Raw genomic sequence first — 21,207 nt, 5'->3', positions numbered from 1 at the left:
GGCCGGAGAGTGTTTGCGCGATGAGAGCGTTCTCGTGTGGTCGATCCTAAAAATGTAGGGCCGCGACGTAACAAGACTTGCAAAGGCTATGTAGCCAGTGAGCTCCAGAGAGCTGTGTGCTCGCGGAGAGCGTTCTCGCGTTAGTCGATCCTAGAAATATAGGTCCTCGACGTAACAAGAATTGGAGAGGCTAAGTAGCCTGTGAGCTCCTGAGAGCTGTCTGCTCGCGGAGAGCGTTCTCGCTTTAGTCGATCCTAGAAATATAGGTCCTCGACGTTACAAGAATTGGAGAGGCTATGTAGCCCGAGCTCCCCGAGAGCCGCCCCCGGCCGAGAGCGTTTTAGCTAGTCGATCCTAGAAATATAGGTCCTCGACGTAACAAGAATTGGAGAGGCTATATAGCCCGAGTTCCCCGAGTTCCTCGGTATATAGGTCGGTGCCGGCGTTCTCGTGTAGTCGATCCTAGAAATATAGGTCCTCGACGTTACAAGAATTGGAGAGGCTATGTAGCCTGTGAGCTCCTGAGAGCTGTGTGCTCGCTGAGAGCGTTCTCGTGTAGTCGATCCTAGAAAGATAGGTCCTCGACGTAACAAGAATTGGAGAGGCTAAGTAGCCTGTGAGCTGTACCAATACAACTCACTGGAGTAGATAGTATCAGTCAGCACAAAAACTTGTCTTACATTAATGAAAACAAAAGATTTTCAACATGAATGTCGCTACTGATAAAATTTTTTCAGTAGATAAGTATTCCAAGGTCGAGGCAACATCTTCCCCTCTTGGGTTCTTATCCAGTATGCTCCATTGCCAACGACGCGTTCCACGATGTAGGGGCCTTCCCATGTGGGTGCTAACTTGGAGTCGCCCCGTCTTTTGAGCACTAGGTCACCGGGTTGAAAAGACCTAGGATGAACTTCGCTTGTTGTAGGAGTTCTTCGAGTTTGTCGATAAGAGGCGACTCGGCAGCTAAGTCCCGCTTTTCTTCCAAAGAAGGCGACGCCTCGCGGATAACACGGAGTCGTTATGCCCCGACTTCGACAAGTTCGGAAAGTTGTAGTGGACGGTCGGTTGATTGGGAATTACGGCTTCGCCATAACATAAGGAGAATGGCGACTTCGCCCGCATCGAGCGAAATTTGTTGTGCGAGCCCATGTATAGAATTTTCCAACCGATTTGGCCATTGGCTCTTATTCTTTTCAATCTTTTTCTTCAAATTTTCCAAGATAGCTTTGTTAATCGGGCTCCGCTTGACCATTACTCGGAAAGCATACCGCGGGAGTAGAGAACGCATGAATGATCTTCCACTTGGCTAGGAACTCTTTGACTGCTCGCCTTTGAATTGAGGCCCATTGTCCATTACCAATTGTATGGTAACCCAATCTGGTGATAATGTGAGTCCATGAAGTTGCGGACATGGGACTCTTTGGACGTCTTAAGGGGAATGGCCTCGACCCACTTGGTGAAGTAGTCGGTGGCAGCTAGGACAAAGCGGAAGCCACGATTTTCTGCGGGAATGAATGGTCCCATGATGTCCATGCCCCACATGTGAAATGGCCACGCGGCCTCGCTATCTTGTCGGGCCATGCCGGTTGGATGATATCATTGTGGCGAACGTTTGGCATTTGAGACATTTGAGGACGATGCTTTAGCATCGATCCGCATCCCGGGCCGAAAATATCCTTGAGAGATGGCCTTGTGGGCTAACGAGCGTCACCCGGCGATTTCCACATTAAGCCTTCGCGAATTTCGCAAAAATCAATTGACCTCGCTGCGGGTAATGCATCGTAAAGTCGCGGACCACCGCCGTTTCCCGAATAGCTTGTTTTGGACTAAACAATAACGCCGAAGCTTGATAAGAGACCTGCCGGGCCTTGGTACGCCTCGGGGGCGTGCGCTACCGATATAATCGATGATGGGTTGCATCCATGTTTGGCTCAACCGACCGGGCGGAGAGAGGAAATAGGTCGCTTATCATCAAGGTATGGTCGAATTTGGTATGCGGTCGATCGACTACCCCAATGAGAACTTGTCGGGAACGCAACTCGGTCCGGGTAGCCAAATAAGTTAAACCGCTCAAGGTGGGCGGTTCTCCTCACGCAAAGAAATGATGTATGTGTACCGCTTAAAAAGAAGGCAATAACCCGATGAACGACTGAAGATACTTTGAAAGGTTACCCCTTAGGGTAGTACTCTTTTGCAACCCTCGAATCCACCAGCGATGAGTCACTAAAGACTTGGAGCTCTTCGACACCGAAGCCGCTGCGCCCATCCTTAGTCCCCTAATTAGTGCTTCGTTACTCAAAACATTGTTGGAAGTGGCAAAGTCAATCTTAACCGACTTTTTCAATCATATTTCCGCCCGGGGAAACTAATACGACTCGATGCCGCTTCCACCGAGGTTACTCGACCCATCCACAAAGAGACCAGGCGATTTGACTCGCTTTGCATGTTTGGGGGCTCCGCTTTCTTGTTCCCGGTTGGGGTCCTCGACCGGGAAATCTGCTGAAAATCAGCACGACGACCTTTTCCTCTCGGGAGAAGTCGCGGGGACGAACTCTATGTGGTGTTCTCCGAAGTTCTTCGCCCAAACCGCCATTCGAGTAGTCTTGTTTTCTTTATGAAGGACTTTCTTCAATGGAAGGTCGGTGAGAACTTTGATTGGATGTGCTTGGAAGTACGGGTCTGAATTTCCGTATGCGGACAACAAAGCGAAAGTGGCTCGCTCCAGAAGGAGTAGTTCTTTTCGGCTGGCGTGAGTGTCTTACTCGTGAAGTAGATCGGGCTTCTGAATTGTTCTCCTCTTTAAAGAGAACCGAACCTGATGGCTAAATCGATAATGACCAGATAAAGCCCCTGTCTCTCCATGTAATCGCTTGGCTAAGAAGGAGGCGCAGGTGATACTTTTTGAGAGTAGCTTAATGCATGATGACATTGATCGCCCATGAGAACGGCTCGCCTTTTTGAGGAGCCAGAGGAACGGTCTACACTTATCCGAGGCCCTTGATACGGTAAACCCGCGCCCACCGACCATTCTCGACAACTTCGTATCTGTTTCTTTGTCGTGGATCGGCATATCCAAGAATGCTCTGATCCGTCGATTGGCTTCGATCCCACGCGACACACCGATACCCTAAAAACTTGCGGGAGGACGCCCAAAGAGGCATTTTTCGGGTTCAACTTCATGCCCGTCGGGCGTAATCCGGAGAACGCTTGTTCTAAGTGGGTGAGGTGATCGCCACTTTTTTTTTGACCACCATGTCGCCAATGTAGACCTCCATGGTGTCGCCTAACATGTCTTTGAACATGTCCGCGACTAAGCGTTGGTAATGCGGGCTCCAGCCGCTTCGTGACCGAACGGAGGACGTTGTAACAATATATCCCTTGTTCCGTAATGAACGAAAGTCTCTTGATCTTCTTCGGGCGAAAGGGATTTGGTTGTACCCAATCGCACGATCCATAAAGGAGAGGAGTTCGTGACCACAGGTTTGGTCGACCAGTTGGTCAATGCGAGGCAAGGGAAAGCTATCTTTAGGCGTGGCCTGATTGACATTTGTGAAATCGACACATAAGCGAACTGTGCCATTCTTTTTGGGGACGGCAACAATATTGGCAATCCACTCGGGGTAGTCGACCTTTCTGATGAAACCGACTTGCTTGAGTTTTTCGACCTCGTCGTTGATGGCTTTTTGAAAACGCAGGGATAGTCGACGAGGTCGTTGTCGAATCGGTCCGCATTGGGGTTCACATTTAATTTGTGGCATCTGGTTAGGATCGATTCGGCACATCGATATACGACCAAGCAAAACATCTTTATTCATAGATAAGAAATTTACAAGTTGTGATCCGAGTGTGGGGTCGAGGTTAGCCCCTACATACACAAACTTGGGGTCGCCTCTTCGTACCAAGATTCACTCTTTCTTTTTCTGCCCATTTGGAGGCTTTACAAAACATGGCATGGCCCGCCAGCGACTCGCCATCGGAGGAGATCCGAACACCGGTGGGATTTAACTGACCGGTCATTTGAATGTGGAGCGACCTTCCCGGCAACGCTGCCAGGGGTATCCACGACTTGGGGAGGGGGCCCTGGCTGCAAGCACATTGATGGAGCGGCTGTGCGGCTGACAATTGTGGCGGCTTGATATGAGCTGGGACGATCTCTGAAACTTTAACTGACAAAGGGACTGACAAAGGTACCGACCGGTTCGATCTTTGGGGTCTCATAATATCGAGGACTCGGGTGCGAGCGCGTATCGGCAAAGGGAGAGAACTTGCACTGGAAGAGCCCCCCGTCGCTAACTAGCGGTTCGGGTTGGACTTCTCGCGACTAAGTCCCATGCCATTGTGTAAATGGAGGGCTCCCCGTATGGTGGGAAGCAATTCACGAGCAGGTGCATCTGTTGATTGGACCTGGTTGCAATGGTACGCTTCAAGTTGAATGCTTCGAAGTTCCATCATGCCTCGAGGTCCTGGGAAGCGGAGAACTTGATGTAAAGTAGATGGTACGGCAGATGATCGATGAATCCAGCGTCGCCCGAGGGATGGCATTGTATGGCGAATTTGCTGTCGAGAACGCGAACCGAAGTATTCCGTGTAATCTTATCCTCTCGAGATCCCACCGATCTTTTGGTAAGATAATGTCACTAACGGGTCGGCTCGAGCCATTGAACCCATAAAGGGGAGCTCGGGTCGACGAAACGGATTTGGGGAGATTCATCTCTTGCATGGTGTGGTAAAATAAGATGTCGCAGGAACTGCTAGGGTCGATCAGGACGCGCTTGACTGTCCAGTCGCTGATTTTGACATGAACGACCAATGCGTCATTATGAGGAAGGCAAACTTTGCTTAAGTCGGCCTCCGTGAAAGTGATATCGCCTGCGCTGCGACCTGAGCCACGCGGGGCGTGAGCTGCCTGTGAAGTAAAATGATAGACTTCCCCGAAGCGCCGACCAGACGCCTTTTCTCTGGGAAGAAGTCACGTAATCGTCCGGAAAGGTAATCACATGAATAGTCGAGAGCATTGTCACGATCGACGAAAGTTGCCTTTCGCCAGGGCGAAACGCCACGGAGCGTCCTCGACTGTGAGGACGAGCCTGTATCCCTTGGCGGTGACGGTGGGGTGGAGATCGACTGCGCATTACCGACGAACCAAAGAACTTGTGGACGCAGTCGCCATCGAATGCTAATGTAGTGTTTGATATAACCAGCTTCCACCAGTCTTGGAGATAATGCTTGAGCCCCGGCATGCATCGGTTTAAGGGCACTTTGCTTTATGAAATGCACAAAAGGCTTTGCCCAGTCGATCTGCGGGCTGCGATGGTTGGCGGAGGAAAAATGAGGCGCCGCTTGATCTTATCCAAGATGTGACCGGGGAGCGAAAGTGAGGACAATAAACTCTCTCTGTTATCCGATCGAACGAAATCCGGTGCTGGCGACTGGCCGCTTCTTGCCCCTTGGGAACGATCCGAGACTTCGGCGACCTCATGCCCTCTGCCTCGCTAAACCATGGAGTTTTAAGGTTTCCTGCAACTTGATGTACTTTGTCGACCGAAGTAGAGCTCGACGGACCGGTGTCTCGGCGTTCCTTCATCATCACCTAGCGAGGTCATCGTTAGCGACTCAGCAAGCATTAGAAAAAAGCGGTAATGGCGAAAAGATTCTTTCAAGCCACTTTCCATGCACGCCAGCTTGCCTTGAACCGTCCTAGGAATTCCGCGAATAGTTTAAGCCTTGAAAGATAATTGAAACAGAGAATCAAGATCTGCCTTCTTCCGCCTGTTGTGGACGTACTGGCTGGCGAACAAGTCAGTAAGCTGCTCGAAGGTGTTGATAGAATCAGACTCCAGTGAAAAGAACCAATCGAGCGCGCCATCCTTGAGGCTGGCTGGAAATAATCTGCAGTGGAGATAATCAAACTCAGGTGAGCTGTAAAGTGCCAGACTTTGAATATAGCGAGCCACATGCTGACCAGGGCAGGTGCTGCCGTCGTACATGGGAAAGCGTGGCTGGATGAAGTCGTGTGGAGAGGATTTGCTGAGGACCTCTGCGGTAAACGGAGATGCGCGATACGTCTTAAGCATCTTGTGTACAATCTGTGTCGAGTCCTTCTTCGCAGAGGTCTGGCCAATCCTTTGGGACAACTCGTTAAGCTGCTGATTAACGTCATTGATGCTGTGTTCGGCTCCATTGCCGACTTGCTGTTGCTGGTAACTATCCACCTGAGCACGTAAGGTAGCATTTTCCTCCCTGAGCAAGGAAATGCTCTCATTCGTTACTCCCAACCGAGCAAGGTTACAACTTGTGCTTCTATGCTAACCATGCTTCGTGGGCTGGAGAATTAGAGATGATCTCAAGTGGTTCTCCAGTAATCGAAACCACAGACGGCGCCAATGTAAAGGAGCGTTTTGGTCTTCTCCTAATTACAACTAGGAAGAACGGGAAGGGTTAGGATTTTGGATGTGGCCCGAGGTCGCTTGTGGAGCGAACCCCCACGTGATCTTCTCTCGTTTTTCCTTTTTAAAGGGAGAGAAGAATCGGTCCGACGAAGTTCCGATGGGTGGTATTTATAGAGTTTTGAGAGAGGAGATCCTTCCGACCGTGTATTCTTTTGTACAAATGTAGGGTGGAGATCGCGGATGAGTGTTGAATTGGATCCGGTATGATTGGGGGTAGATCTTGGTGATCCCTATTTCCGGTGTTGAGATTACCACTAAGATTTTGGCAATCATTACCCCAGGGGACGTGTTTCTATTCGGCGTTACGTATTTGGCGAAGTGTTAAATCTTGGAGATATCTCCGTTCGCACCACCTACTCGAGCGTCTTTCGCAGAGTCGGTCTTGAGGTCGATATCTTGATTAAGCTTGCTGCTCCTCGCGAGTCGCGATGCCCTATGAGGATATCGCCCCCTACAATCGATGCGCCTATATACCCTCCAAGGTTAAGGCCCCAATCAGGTCAATGACCTCCTCAGTCTCAAGGCCAAAGCGGGGAGACCTAATTGCTTCCTCCTCCCGATCTTCATTTTTATTCTTCGGTTTATAAAATAAAATATATAATCCTTCTTAGCTACTTTTTGATCTTGAAATCACGATGCTAGCTTCTTATTATCAATTATTTTTATATCGTTTTGTCTCCATATGATTGTATCTATTGTTAGCATGGCTTAAGCTTGGAATATTGCTTGGCTACTTTGCTAGCATACATATGTTGAATGATTTAGTCGAGACTCACCATTCTAGAGGAGCCAATATCATATATTCATTTATTTGTATCTACATACTTGCATCTACTACCATTTGATGTATATAAACATTTGAAGATGCCAATGTTAGTCCTCTCTGCGCCTTGTGCTAGAGATGACCCTACCATAAACTCAAGTATTTTTGTAAGATCCCTATTTGTTTATATTTACATTATTTGCGTAACAATATTTAATATTTTCTGTATTTGACTGTATTTTTCTTGTCAACGTGTTAGTATGTGGGTTTGACTTTTGATAGAAAGAGAAAGGAGGAAATACCAAATAGTAATTTCGAATAATGTTAATATAGGAAACTAGTATTTGAATTTTGAATGTTGGGTATAGTTTATCTTTAATTTTTGGAAAGCTTTAAATAAAAAGGAAACAAGATATTAACCTAAAGAACATAATATATATAATACTTTTAATAGAAATAATATTCCATAGTTTTCCATAGTTATGATATAAGAATATTTAGTAAAATTGGAAGTTAAGCAAAATATAAGGTGTCTCCGGAGAAACTAGTTTTTCCTAAAAACCACAAACAACACACACAAGCAAAAAAAAAATGAAGAAGAACGCGGATTGTGCGAGCTAGCTGGGATTGGTTCTCACATAATTTCCTTCGATATTTTCTTTTCACGGTAACAGGAGGTGAGTAGTTTATTTTTTTCATTTTCTCGTATATAGACACAGATAACTTTACTTTAAAACAATGTTCTCGTTCTTTTTTCATTTTCTCTTTTCTCTTCAAAAATTATTCTTATTGTTAGTGTTTAAAAACTTGTTAGATTATAAGACTATCAAAAACACTTAGGTGGTTATTAATGGAGGCGCGAGCCCCAAACCTCCTCCTTTGTCCTGTAAATGTTAGAATGGTCTTTGACTTATTTTCCTTACATGGCATTATTTTAGTTCCTTAGTGAAAAAATCATAAGTTAGTTTTTAGTTTTATTAGAAAGCTTGTAATAGTTTTAATGGAGGAAACACTTGTTTTCTTCTAGAAAATAAATAAATGAGTTTGATTGTTTATCTTCTTCCTTTTTCTCTCTTTCTTTGTTTCTCTAGTTTAAATTCCTTGTCTCAAGGATCATGAGCTAACTTCCCTTTTGGGGAGTTAATCTAACTCATGTGAGGGAAAACAATTGTTGTTGGTTTGATAGGTTTTAGGAAGAACAACTAACTCTACATCCCTATCCCAAAATGATAGTTGGTGTAGTGTCTAGTTAGGAATCAAGCAATGAGCTTAGAGATAAGTCATTGCTTGGTTTTACATAGCATGTATGAGCTCTTTAGTGAGCCATACATGTAAGGGATCAAATCTTTTTTTTTCCATTAGGGACTTGTCTATGAGTCTAGGAAGAATCAATCAACCTTTTCAAATCAACAACTAAATGTTAGATTCACATGAGGAGGATTAACTCTCCACCTTTCTTCTTAGTAATTTGTATTTTGTTTAAGTGCATGATTTCAAAATTTAATGTTTTTCTAAATGTTGTGTAGGAAAGAAAACCTAGCATTAGTATTATAACCTTACTCCTTAGTTCCCTTTATTGTAACAACCAATTTGTAGTTGTCCTAGACTTTAGGTTGGTTCAATCCTTATTCCAACTCTACTAAATCAAGATCGTGAGTAAGGACCTCGAGTTGCTTTTGCATCAATTTAGAGAGTTCAAAACTCTAAAGACGAGAAAAGAGCAATATCAAAAATGGCCATTGCCGCTTCTAAAGCCATAGGACTTGTGCTCTGTGATCTGAAGTTGCATCAAGGGGGAACCCCATTCTCTTCCTTCCTTTTTTTCTTTTTCGTTCTTACGCTTTTTGTTAAATTTTCAGATTTTTTTTCCTCATGAATAGACCTCGCTCGGCTCATAAATTTTTCGCTCCACTTCCGTGTACCAAAAGTTAGAATCGGGAAAGCACACTCACAGAGATTATAAGACTTCCATAAAAATTGAACTCATTTGTGGATTACTTGACACGCTCGGCGTGTGTGTGTAGTCAGCAAGCAGTGTGACCAGCGTCATGAAGTCAAATTGCTTGTTTGCTGCCCCCGCTCAACCACCAAAGATCTCCCCGATCTACCTTGATCCATTTCCAGGCCTAAATATCTGGCCCTCAGACCTGAAAAATTCGATAATCCTTTGGGATTAATCGTCGTGAATTGAAACGCTTGTTTCAGTTTTCAGGGCGGAAAAGCCGAAGCTACAAGTTCCAAATTTTCAAGATTTGTAATTTTTTTTTTTTCTCGCATGTATTCCATGTATATAGTATTAGGAAAAATTTATGGATTATTATTTACGCTTTTAGCCTAGAATTATGCATGAATCAAGTTCAGCATAACCGTAAATATTTATATACGATTACACGGACATGAATTTCATATTAATGTATATTTACATATTAATGGTACCGCTTTGCATGGGTATATGTCTTTCTACGATAAAATGTTTCTTGTTACATGTTTAATATTTCTCACGATACGCATTATTGTCTATTCTCTAATAAGTCGATTTTGTCAAGAAAGATGAGAACATTCCAACGGTGGTTAAAATCTGAGTTGGGTAAGTTGTTTCTAAACCCTACACGGGTAAAGCTGCTCTATATATGACATTCTAAATCTCAATGAGTATTGTCGAAATCAAATTATTATGCAATACAAGAGTCGATTTTAGTTTATGTATAATACCTTGCATGTTTAGTTTTGTCATTATTTATCCGCTGCATGTATGTATACTATATCCGATGCTTATGTATTTAGATACGCATGAGTGATTCAAATTTGCATGTTATCGCTGATATATCGCCACGTAATATCGATTTACAAATTAGCGCATATATAATATTACTGATGTATATTTGCCTATACGCATGGAAGTATTTATTGATGACACAAGCTTGCCTATTCGTGATAGCTATAATGCATGAGTAGAGTATCTTCACATGCTCCGCACCTAGTATTGTCCGAGTAGATCATATTTTGCATGTTTGTAGTTTAACCCTTGCATAAATCTTAAAAAATTAAAATTAATAAATAAAAAATAATAAATTAAATTAAAATTAAAATTAATACCGCCTTTGCATAAATTTTAATTCAATAAATCTTAATCATATTCCAATGGTGTCTAGGAAACTTGAAAGATTGAGGTTACTTAATTAGAACCGCAGTTTGCACCGGAAAGCCTCCCCCTCATATCTCTTGTGACTGGCTGTTGGTTTATGCACACGCATTCCTAGCTTCAATCGCTACGCTAGCATCAGACTTAGGCATATGTTGTTAAACTCTAATGCTTAAGATAATAATAAAATTCGAGTCCTACTAAATTCCTTCCGTAAGTTAGATCTAATTTTATGCTTGCATGAGATTAAGGTCCGGTTCCACTAAAGAAATTGAACATACCTATCGCCGAAAAATAATATAAGCAATTAAGTAAGTTCTCACCTAAAAATTGTTCTTCTACCGCTAATTACCTTCATCACAATCCTTCGCCGCCATCAACTTCGTCATTATGGCCGACGATCCTCCACCAATGAGAGAAGCCCCTCTCGGACTTCTATACTTGCATTACATGAAGGACCTTCTTCCCGCATCAAACTTGAGGACATTGTCGGTGATTTTCAGATCCCACCAAACGCTTTTCAGTTTGTTACCTATATATCATGGTTTGGAGCACGAAAACCTTACAATCATCTTCGAGGTTTCAACAAAGTGGCAACAACATTTCACCATCCAAAGAAATCCTCTAAGGAACAACTCTTGCTTCGATCGCTTCCATTCACTTTAGCGGAAAAAGCCAATCCGGCTAGCAGTGACAACAGCCACAAATCCATAGATACATGGAATAAACTAGTTCAAGCTTTCATGCTTCAATTTTACACTCGAAGAAAACAACCAAATGCTTTAGAAAATTCAATTCTTTTCGTCAAAATCCTCATGAATCCTTTTACGTAAGCATGGAGTCGCTTTTATCGATCTTCTTTAGAATGTCCTCATCACCAACTAGACAAAGTTGTCCTTGTTCGCTCATTCTTTAATGGTCTTTCCGATCATCAAAAAGAAACTCTTGATATAATGAACTGGGTTTTTCATGGACAAAGGAGCTACGTAGCTTTATACTTTTCTTTGAAAAACAAACGAAAAAAGGTACACACCGGGTAACACCGAAGTCGCCTCGGTCATCAAAGGACAATGTTACAAAGGCCACATCTATTTTGAGGTAAAACCCGATCCCAAATAAAAAATTTGATAGAATCCCTAACTAAAAAGTAGATGCCCTTGCAGCTTCAAGTAAACGATCAACTACCAAAACCAATCATGAACGCTGACACCGCCCCTGTGTTCTTTTGTCTTAGTCCCCGACCATCCCGATGCATATTGTCCCTTGTTATATGCTTCCCCTACTCAACAATCGGAGGAGGCATGTGCATTCAACATTCCTAATGCACCGGGGAGACAACATCCGATTTCGCCATTCAAAATAACCAACAAACGGGGCTCCTCCCGGTTTCGCTTAATCCACCTGCTCGACCTACCAACAATTTTATTCCATACCGCCAAGGAAATAATCAACAATACCAACAAGGTCAATTTCAAAATAATTCCAATGCTAATTATCAAACCAACCGCAGCCTTGTTCCAAATTTTAATCCAGATCCCAACTATAATCAACAACTTCTCAAAGAATAATCGTGGAACTACTACCGTTGCAGACAACCTCACAAGAACCCGCTTCAGATAGGACAAACGAGACTTTCTTAGCTTACATGAACCAACAAATTTCAAATTTTAACGCCTATCCAACAATCACTTCAACAATTGGCGCAAGAAAAGAGTCAAAAGGCGTGTTTCATGCACAAGCAGCTTCCAAACCCTAAACCAAAGAAACACAGCCTTTGAACTCACCAATGCCCTCGGTACAAGCACCCCAACCAAGGTGAGGTGCATGCAATCACTACTCTACGATCCGAAAAAACTGTAGACAATCAAATACGATGCCGATGATCAACCAAAGGAAAAATAGGGTTCCAAGGAATCTATTTCTAATAATGAACCTACTAAAGATTCCCCGGATCCAACAAAGTCAACACCTCCAATGTAGGGAAACAAGCAAGTAGACCCCTTTGCCAAATTCTGCCCTAAGGCACCGCTTCCTCGCACGCTTGGCAAAGAATAAACCTAATGAGAATTTTGTCAAATTCGAGAGACTTTTCAAAATTTAACAATTAACTTACCTTTTTCGACGCCTTAAAACTATTACCAAAACATGCAAAATTTCAAAGATATGTGCACCACAAAAAGGAGAACTAATGTTCCTCAACAAGCGCTTCCTCACTAAACAGCTTCCATCACCGCGAACACAATGGTATAGTAAAATACAAGGACCCCCCAGACCAATCGGTTCCATGCACCTTAGGTGACAAATACACGGCCATCGCGACTACTAGACCTAGGAGCTAGTGTGAACTTACTTCCATATTATTTATTTAAACAACTAGGTCTTCATGAGCTCAAACCTACCACCATGACTTTACACAGTTAGCCGATCGCTCCATAAAGTATCTAAAAGGAATTGTGGAAAACGCCCTTGTAAAAAGTCCAAGATTTCTTCTATCCCGTAGACTTTGTTATTTTGGATACGAAGTTGCATGTTTCCATTCCTATCATCTTAGGACGCCCGCCCTCGCCAATCGCTAATGCTCTTATTAACCGTAGAGATGGTTCCATGACCATGTCCTTCGAAATCTTTTGGTCGAGGTGAATGTGTTCAAGTTGATGAAACAACTTCCGTGAGCCCCGACATTGATGGTGAGGTCAACAGGATGGATTGACAAAGATTCCGCAAAGAGTATTTTCACAAACTCTTTTCCCAAGATGAAGTGTACCAATTTCTTTCCTTTAGCTTAATCCGAAGTTTGAGGACGATGATTATACACAAGAAGTAAATGAGTTATTAGAGTCGCAATTCATTATTTGACCCTACAACAGTTGATGTCAAGTAACTTGATGATCATCAATGCTTACTACATGGATGATGACCTTCCTCAATAATCTTTAATACCCACCCACCCCCGATTTAAAACCTCTTCCTTCGAATTAAAATACGCATACCTTTGATGCCGATGGTCGCCACCCGCTTATTATTTCTTCACAATTGACCGACGATCGTGAAGCTCGCTTAATTAATGTCATTCAACAACATCGCTCGCTATCGATGGTCCCTCGATGACATTAAAGGCATTGAACCTAATGTGTGCACCCATCCCATACACCGAAGAAAAAATGCTAAGACGCCGCGGAACCGCAAATACGCCTAAACCCTACCATGAAAGATGTGGTTCCGAGAGGAAGTGTTAAAATTACTAGATGCGGGTATTATTTACCCTATCTCTCGATAGTGTTTGGGCGAGTCCCTGCATTAATGGTTCCAAAGAAATCTGGCATTACCAGCCAGCGAAATGATAAAGATGAATGCATTTCCGCCAGATCCCAAGAAATGGCTTATATGTGTTGACTATCGCAAACTTAATGCCGCCACCGTAAGGATCACTTTCCACTTCCATTCATCGATCGATGCTCGAACGCTTAATTGATCATGCCTATTACTATTTTCTTGATGGTTATTCAGGTTATTTTCAGATAGTCATAGACCCCGGCGATCAAGAAAAGACAACGCTCAATTGGCCCATTTGGTACATTTGCATATAGATCTAATGTCATTCGGCCTTTGCAATGCCCCCGGTACTTTCCAACGCCGCATGCTTCATATTTTCAGTGATATGGTTGAACGGTTTATGGAAGTATTCATGGACGACTTCTCAATATATGGAGATTCTTTCGATAGTCGCCTATCAAATCTTGAAAAGGTCTTTACACGCCAGAAGAGAAAAACCTTGTTCTTAATTGGGAAAAATGCCATTTCATGGTTACTAAAGGAATAGTTTTAGGACACATCGCTTCAAAGGACGAATCGAAGTCCACAAAGCTAAGATAGAAAAAAATTGCTTCACTTCCTATACCAAAAATAATTTGAGACATTCACAAGATTTTAGGACACGCAGGGTTCTATAGGAGATTTATTCAAGATTTCTCAAAGGTTGCTAGACCTTTAACCAATCTCCTGCTTAAAGATGCCACTTTTGATTTCAATTTCAGTTGCAAACAAGCCTTTGAGATATTAAAAACCGCATTAACTACCGGTCCCATAATTCAACCACCGATTGGTCTAAACCTTTTGAATTAATGTGTGACGCGAAATAATTATGCTATAGAGCCGCATAGGCAACGCACACGAAGATAAGCCAGCTTGTCATTTACTATGCGAGTAAAACCCTTTAATGAAGCTCAACGTAACTATACCACCACCGGAAAAGAGTTTCGCGCCGTTGTATATCGCTTGGATAAGTTTCGGCCTTACCTAGTGGGTTCTCCAACTATTGTCTACACTCGACCATGCGCGCACTTCGCTATCTATTAGCTTAAAAAGATGCAAAACAAAGGTTGATCCATGGATTCTCCTTTGCAAGAGTTTACTCTCGAAATTAGAGATAAAAAGGTAGCGAAAATGTGGTTGCGCACCATTTATCAAGACTTGTCGTGATGTTGATACCGATATACCGAACCTATCCGCGGATTCCTTTCCGATGAACACTTGTATTCTATTTTTTCGTCCCCTTGGTACGCACGACATAGTAAATTACTTAGTTACCGAGGAAGTCCCTTTATCTTGGTCTCAGAATGACCGGAAAAGTTTTTATCCATCGTGGAAATTCTATTTCGATGATCCCTACCTCTTCAAGTATTGTTCAAACCAACTAATCCGCCGTTACATTCCCGACCGGGGAACACAACGATGTGTTATCCTTCCGCCATGAACAATCTTATGGTGGTCATTTTAGTGGTAAGAAAAATCTGCGCCAAGGTTCTACAATGTGGTTTTTATTGGCCAACACTTTTTAGATGCACATGAGCATTGCAAAGCATGCAATCGCTACCAGCAGTTAGGGTCGCATTACTCAACGCAATATGATGCCCTTAAATCCCATTCTAATTGTGGAAATCTTTGATGTATGGGGCATCGACTTCATGGGTCCATTTCCAAATTCTCATGGCTTCCTATACATACTTGTAGCAGTTGACTATGTGTCAAAATGGATTGAGGCATTGGCATGTCGTGGCTAACGATCATAAAACGGTCGCTTTGTTCGTAAAAGAAAATATTTTCTCGATTTGGTGTTCCAAAAGCTATAATTAGTGAAGGGGAAAACATTTCTGCAATAAAATTTTGAATCATTAGTAAAGAAATATGGAGTCACGCACAAAGTAGCAACTCCGTATCATCCTCAAACCAAAGGGTCAAGTAGAAGTCTCTAATCGAGAAATCAAATCCATTTTGGAAAAAACCGCCAATCCATCTAGGAAAGATCGGGTCTCTACGATTATCTGATGCCTTGTGGGCATATAGAACAGCTTTTAAGACACCTATAGGGATGTCTCCGATCGCTTCGCTTTTGGAAAACCTTGTCATCTGCCGGGTTGAACTTGAGCACCGCGGCTCTATGGGCCATCAAAAGCCTCAATTATAACACTAACGGGGCAGCTAAAAAGAGAAAATTGCGCTTAAAATGAGCTTGAGGAAATTCGAGTGATGCCTATGATCTCTCGAAATCCTATAAAGCTAACATGAAAAGAGTGCATGACAAGCACATATTGAGAAAAGAATTCAAAGTCGGTCAAAAAGTTTTGATGTACAACTCAAGATTACACATTTTTCCAGGAAAATTAAAAACTCGATGATCTGGTCCTTTCACTATCTCTGCTGTCACCCCTTATGGGGCTATCTCTGTGAAAAACGTAAATGATGGTAGCGAATTTCAAGTAAATGGCCAACCCCTTTAAACATTATCATGAGTTGCGCTCCCGGATGTCGAAGAGACTTCTCAATGATCCAAATACACGCACTAATAGATTTCTTTGGTGTACTTCTTTCCATGTATTTAAACAGGAAAAGTATGCCATTAGGGCCCTCTTCTATTTTCTTTTCTAAAAATCCCTGAAGTGTGTGGTTGCAAGCGCCGGAACCTTAGTCCACAAAAACTCTATTTTGAACCGAAAGTATAAATGTCTTCTCGATAATCGAAAGCAAACGCGTGCCTCCCGGAAAACAATGGGTACCAAAAATTTCAAATCCTTCTTTTTCTTCCCTTTTCTATTCTCTTCCTCGCGAACTCCAACTCATCATTTGGTGTAAATCTCACCCATCTCGAATTGGTAATGGTCGTAGTACTTATGCTCGAAAAAGCGACGCGGCGCCATGATGGGTGGTGTATGAATTGTCAACAACGCTTCATCCGTGTCTTGATCTATTATCCGAGATGAGCCGTATAAGGTATATTATTGTCCGACACCGCAGCGGGGATAAACTTCGCCGCCACCCGCTTATTCCCACAGGTTGGGAATCGTCTTGAGGATCTGACGTTAAAAGACTCACAATCGTCTTGAGGATCTGACGTTAAAAGACTCACAATCGTCTTGAGGATCTGACGTTAAAAGACTCACATTCATCTTGAGGATCTGTCGTAAAAAGACTCAACATGTATATACTCGTTTTTTTTATTAGCACCCAGCATGGTGCCCAAAGAGAGTCGTGATATGCACCATCGGACATTTCCTAGTTCGTACGGGCAATGGATTCCACCAAGCCAACCCCGATCAGTTTTCTATGTGACTGTTTCGGGGCGGTTTGAGGCTATACCATATGTACTAAGGGTAATATTATTATTAGACCATTGCACATTGGTCGATGATGGTACCGCCCCGAACCCTAGGCCCCCAAAACATAAAGGTTAAAGCCACAAATCACGGCTGGATTGGGTTCGCCTTGTCGACATATGAAAGTTGCCCGAGTTAAGTTGTTGTGATGTGTTGTTTTATTTGGACTTCCTGGTGTTGTTGACGCTCTTCTCAACTTGTACATTTGTATATAAAAGTGTAAATAAATAAAACCAAAGATTGTTAAAAAAAAAAAAAAAAAAAAAAATGTTTGAATGTGATTTTTTTCATATTCTAGTGGATGGCATTTTAATGCCGATCGCTTTGATATCTCATCCATTCAATTTGAGTTGAAACGAATCGAATTTCCACGCTTGAAATTTCGAACATTTCGACATAAGGGAATTTCTGTTATTCATTTGGGCTTGGGCCAAAATTTTGACCCGACCAAAAATCAAAAATCCGGGTACAAAGCCCACGCACGCGAGGCACCCACGCCCCACCCTCTCATTTCTTCTTCCACAAAAATCGGATCTTGGTCCCCCCACACACATCACTCGGCGAAGACTACTAGGCAGAGGTGAATTCGACGACAAGCGACGCTGGCCAAAGTCCACCAAACTCAACCCCTTCCTCCAGCACCATCTCCTCCACCTCCTCTTGCTATTTGCACCCTCAAAATATCTCTACTACACCGCTATGGCAGCACGGCGGCTTAATTACAGCTTGAGAGGAATTTCGCAAATCTCTACAATTCCTGGATGTTTCACCCATTTTTCGATGAAGAAATTGCTAGTAGAGAGTGGGAATATCTATTGCATCAATTCCAGCTCGATTACTCAAGATTTAGTGTTGAAATTTTACAACAATGGAGGTTTCCGGGGTAACGAATTTTGGATTACGGCGGATGGGTTGGAACGTGAACTCACGCTGGAGTTGATTTCGAATACCGCACAGATTCCGGTAAACTCTGATAGTCCGACCCTGTTATTGTCTGAGTATCCGACCACGAGGGATTTGATGTTTGACATGCATCTCGAGGGAGAGTACAACACTGCTCGAATCAAGTGTACCAAAGATTCGCCGGACGTAACCAATTAGCCGTCACTCGATGGTCGGCGCATAACGCCATTGGAACTTCAAAGACGCCCCGACGCGTGAACAAGACTTTCTTGCACCTGCTGTGGATCCTACAGAGAGGAAGAACACTTTCTCAGATGGTCCATTTCCTGGGCCATATTCTTACGACCGCCAAAAACAGGTCGGCTCCTCTTGTCAGACTTGTTACTCAGCTTATGCTTAACTTAGGGTTCCAGTCCGCTACTCCTTTCATTGAAACAAGGTCTTCCGAGAATTTTGGAATTTTTGAGACTTGTGTTTTAGACCACTGGGACCCAGTAGCTAGAGATGACATTGAGCATGATAACGTACCTCCTCCTCCTCTTTCACCACCCGACTGTTTTAATGAAGATACCATGCGCCGAATCAATACTCCTATGGAAGCCTTGAGGCACATGAATACTAATATGCGCAGGATGTTTCTTCGCGAGGAAGAGATGATTACTTCCCGCATGACTTCCAAAGAAGAAATGAGAAATCGCCAAGGCCGTTTCCAGAATGATGATGGCAAATCAGCAGCAATTCCAAGATCAGTTGTTACAGTCTATAGGCCACATTCCGGACCGGTCATTTCGGCTCGTTGGGGGCAAGACGTAGAAACCCGGGTTCATCTTCTGCTAACCCGGAGGATTCACAGTAGCTGTTTATTTTCCTAGGCTTAACAATGACTATGTCATTTATTTCCCTTATGCATTGCATTTTTTATTTTTCTAGTGATAAAAAAATTATATATCGGTTGATTTCTCATAATTTTGTATTTCCAGACGGTTTGAATGAGAAATTATTTATGTTATGCACGTAGTGTACTTCCTCATATATTCCTTGATGCATGGGCCTACTCTCAAAGCCCAACAGTCAGACACCAACGGCCTGATCCAAACGGTCAGATGCCCAACGGTCAGAAATCTACTTATAAATACAACTCTCCTTTTCCAATTTCACTCAACCCCTTTCTCTCATTCTTCACAAATTCTTCTTCACAAATCCTCAATTTCTTGAACATAATGAATCAAATAGAGCGATGGGAAAAGGAGCAACGCGAATGGGCTATCACATTAATCGTGATAACAGTGTTTATCATTATTCTCTTGTCACTCATGCATAACATGATCCAGAACATCTAGATCTATGTAACCGCCTCTTTTTCTGATTTTCATTTTGTATATTAGTATGGTGTGTTAAATAATTCTCACACATTTGTACGGGTTACGTATTAAATGGAGAAGTTCCGTATTAAATATTTGTGTATATTAGTTGTCTTTTCCTCTCTAAAAAATAAATAAATAATAAAAATAATAAATAATAAATAATAAATAATAATAAATAAATAATAATAAGTAAATAAATAAACAAACCATAACAAAGAAAGGCCATCCAAAACTCACCAAAATAATTAATGGATACACATGGTGTTCGGAAAAATCACAAGACGCTACAAGGTACACATAACACTTGTCACACATGCAGCTCGATTATTCTATCCATATTCTATTACTGAGTTATGATCATCATTTCTGAAATTACGTGTAAGTCTAACTACCCTGTGAAACTTTCCTCCGTATTTTTTAACATTAAAACCATCTCATTAATTGTATTTGGATATCTGACATGACAAAGACTTAATGTGGATCCCCTATGATGCTTTGTTCATAATCACATGGGTCATTAACTACACTTGGACTCAGATTGGTATAGACTCATAGATTGGCTATAAATCTCTTCTTTTTCAGCCATTCTTATTCAAACAATTTTCACTATCCTTCCCTCGATGAATGGCTCAACCAAGAAAAAATAACGGCAGAGAAAGACTACCTGAAAACTTTCAAGAGGGCGGTTTTCTCCTTATTTTGACACCTCAAATCATATCGTCGCGGATGGACACCTCTTCTATATCATTCAAAGAAATTTGGTTATTCCCGAAATTGGTTTTGATGTTCTACCAATTTAGCGGATATGAAGATGGAAAATTCTACTTCAATGCCTATGGACAACGATTGGAATTAAATAAGGAAATGATCTCCGACATACTTCAAATCCCAATAAATACCTGGGAGTCCCTTTTTCAAGAGTCATCATTTGATTCCGCAAAAAACTTCTCATGAGCTACCAGATCTCATGGCGATGTCGAAAATACACATCACATTGTTCTTCAACGCTCTTTGAAACGAGAATCAAGGTGTTGTGCTCCACCGGGTTGGGACATAATGTGGTAGGTACATCACACCAATCAAGTCACAAAGCCTCAACTTCACCTACTTTGGATTTTGCAAACTCAAAGAGATGACTTTTGTCTAATCCAACACCTCCGAACGTAATCACCAAGAAAACAAGAAGGTCGGCACCCTACCCACTTTAGTAACGCAGATTATGATTCGTTGGGGTTATCCAATAATTTCTCGAGAGACACCCTTCAAAGAGCATATATAAAGGTACTCCAAACGGACTACTCCGTTGGTTTTGGACCCCGATACTCGATAGATGAAGCGTAACAACCTAAGCTCAAATTGACCATTTATTTGATGAAAATGCCATCTTTGAATATTATTAATCCCATGGAAGGCATGAAACTTCTTCATCGGGGTTTGAGGGAACTACATGCTCGTCGAATATCATCATCACAACTCTTCGGGATTTCCAAGATCGTCAAGCAACGCATGATGTTGAACAGGAGGAGATCTTGGAAAATCATTCTCAATCCTTGCAAAATCACGCTCTCCTAATGGAAAATCAAACTGTACTCTCTGCCAGCCAAGGGGACATTCAGATGCAGCTCGGCCAACAAATAGAAGATCTAAACAATCTGGTGCAAAATATGCATCGCCAAGATCAATATAAGAATCCATGATATTACTAAGTCAATAAGTATATAATCATATATGTTATTACGTTTTTCCGTCGTACTATGTATTTTGTCTTATCTTTTTGTCTTCTTTTATATGCAATGCTTAGTAGGATTGTCATCATTTCCGTTGTGACTAATATAATTTTAACATGTGCTACAGGAGGGTCTATTTTCTTACATACTCATTTTTCCATCCAGTTGCCGGTATCGTTACCCATTTCTTTACTTCACCCACCATGGCA

This window comes from Coptis chinensis, chromosome 7 (genome assembly GCF_015680905.1).
Source record: "Coptis chinensis isolate HL-2020 chromosome 7, ASM1568090v1, whole genome shotgun sequence".
NCBI lineage: Eukaryota > Viridiplantae > Streptophyta > Magnoliopsida > Ranunculales > Ranunculaceae > Coptis > Coptis chinensis.
Note: the sequence above shows the minus strand (reverse complement) of the source record.